We start from the raw sequence: 2,699 nt of genomic DNA on the forward strand, positions 1-2,699 counted from the left end.
GTAGTCGAAGTCTGTTCAAGCATGGACGAGTCGAAGATGTGCACGTTGTAGTCGAAGTCTGTTCAAGCATGCAGTTTTCTAAGTTAGCTTGTTGGTTAAGTTAGCTTAGTACTTAAGTTAGCTTGTATTCTATAAATGAGTTGCTCTCTCAAGTTGTTGAGAGAGGGTTAAGAGTTGGTTGTTGTTATTTACTTGTAACCTTTTTCCCTAATTGGAAAAGTGAATAGAAAAACAGTTTTAACCAATTCTTGTTCTTGTTCTTCTGTCTTTTATCTCTTTCGTAAAACTAAAAAGGTTTCTTGTGTTTGTTCAAGAAATTCAATATTTCTCATGATTTTTATTCGTTCCTGGTGCATAGTTTGTCACAACAATCTCTTTATTGGTGCTATGATGACGTAAAGGCACATAGGAAGTGTTTATGGGTAGTGGACATAATCGTATGGTTTCGCTGTGAGTCTAACTTCAAAATGATTTCTCCTTCCACTGTGCATTTTTAATAATTTCAACTTTTTTGGTCTAGTGTGTCTTATTTTTCTCATTTTGTGGTTTAATAATTGCATTGCGTCTATTTACCACCCATAGCAAGTAAATAATTATAGCATCGCCATTCTGCCTCCACTATAAACATGCCTTTACTGTTGATCTGACTGGAAAGAAGACGCTTAAAACATATGGAAAGATACACTTCATAATATCTGTTCCAGATAACAACCGGACCAAAACAAAATCACTTTGCTACCCGAGCCTCAAACTTGAAGAAGAAACCACATAATTAAATTATAAAGAATAGCCAAAGTTTATCTTTTTAGACTCCTCATCCAATCCTAACTAAAACATGTTCTCATACCCCCCAAATTTGCCTACCCTTTTCATTTTATATGTCTTATGGATACATTCACCTGCATATTCACAGCCATTGGGGATATTCATTTACAATTGTATTTTATAATAAGCATCATTGATTCAAGGATTTTGCTAATTACGATACAAGGATGTGGATCAAACTTGTGAATCTCATTATGTTGTGTCTTGAATATTTTGTCATAACAATGGTGGTTGGTTCCTTCTTTATGGATCAAGTCTTGTGGAACCATAACCTTTGGTAAATACTTTTGGTTATGTTAGTTACATCATGGCATTGGATTTTGAGGTTACTAAGTGATTATATTGGGCTTTAATTTTGTTCGATTCATGAGATGGTACCTCATTTAAGTGATCAAGAGAATTCAAATTCGAGGTTCAAATTTAAAAATCATTTAATTTCATATTCAAGTGCAAGATTCAATATTTCAAAATTCAATTTTGCAGGAAAGCTATTTTTTTTGAAACACAAGTTACACGATTCATTCAAAAAGTTCAAAAACACTACAAAAACCATCACAAACCACTACAAAATAGAAAACATGCAAAAAATCTCACCAAGGTTGTAAGCCCAAGCTATCTAGAGAATTGTCTCGTTAAGGCTGCACAAGCCTTGGATAAATCTCTTGTACTTGGTGGCATACATGGAGCATACAAATTCTTTTCAAAGATCTATCTGATAGACCAACATCTGAGGGTTGGGTTGCAAAAGAATTTCAGACTGCTCCTCCTTGTGAAATAAAGCTGACAAGGACGAAAGATATTTCCCAAGGGGCATATAGCAGTTAGACTTTTAAAGCTGAAGTTGAGGAATATGCATACTTTAACAGACAAAAGAATAAACATTTACCTGTTGGTAATTTCTTTAATATTATTCTGAATTTCCATAATCAAAGTTACTGATATGATTTAATGTAGAGTATTGATTTGATTTCAAACTATATCATATCATCAACTAAAGCACCATGGGAAATGGAAATTCACAACAATGTTGTTGGTATATTAATACATAACATTACATAACTTGGTGTTACTCACAAAAACATCTTATTCATTGCTAGATTAGAAATCTTATTTATCATCACTTTACATAATTAACTATCAAAACTTTGAAAGTGATTGATACCATCCCCCACGACTCATCCGATATATATCAATCGCCTCCCTCATTTCCAACAGTAGTTCTGGAGGTAGACTCCATTTTTCTTTTAATTTGACTAATTCTTCTTATTTATCCCCAGAGACTCTATATCCTATAGCAATTTGGACTAAGTCATTAGCCTCTTTATTATCTAGTTGGGGCACATGCTTGATGTCGGCTGAATCGAATCTTTTTAGACGTGAATTGGTTCTGGAAAAGTACATAAATATATTCTCTTTGGTGCACTTATATTCTTTCATAAACTACTTCACAGCCAATTCTGAGCCGCCTTTGATTTCGACTCCTTTTGCCCCCAAGTCTAGAAGGATCTTGATACTTTCAATTAGAGCTTCACATTCAACCTTATTATTTGAGCAACACCCTTGAATTTTGAATTTAAATTTGGTTGGAATTCCTTTGGGGGAGATGCTTAGAATTCCAATGCTAATTCCATTTTTATGTCTGGAACCTTTAAAGTATAATCTTTAAGGTTTAAGCTCGACATAATTTTGTGTTAATTTGACTATTGCATGATCTACAAGAAAATCAGCAAGAATCTAACCTTTCATGACCTTCAAAGGTGCGTATGTTAGAGAATATTCAGTTAAATCTAGATCCTATTTTCCAATTCTACTATGTAAAATTGGTTTCGACAATATATGTTTAATAACGTCAAAGTGAGAATAGACAAACACAT

General features: G+C 33.5%; 1 non-coding gene across 1 annotated transcript; it reads left to right on the top strand.

Moving 5' to 3' along the window:
* The first annotated feature begins 381 nt into the window (after positions 1-381).
* Positions 382-492, top strand: LOC127099484 (small nucleolar RNA Z152/R70/R12). Its single transcript, XR_007793980.1, has one exon. It is a non-coding gene; the product is annotated as a small nucleolar RNA Z152/R70/R12 (small nucleolar RNA).
* The last annotated feature ends 2,207 nt before the right edge of the window (positions 493-2,699 follow it).

This window comes from Lathyrus oleraceus, chromosome 6, assembly GCF_024323335.1.
Source record: "Lathyrus oleraceus cultivar Zhongwan6 chromosome 6, CAAS_Psat_ZW6_1.0, whole genome shotgun sequence".
Lineage (NCBI taxonomy): Eukaryota > Viridiplantae > Streptophyta > Magnoliopsida > Fabales > Fabaceae > Lathyrus > Lathyrus oleraceus.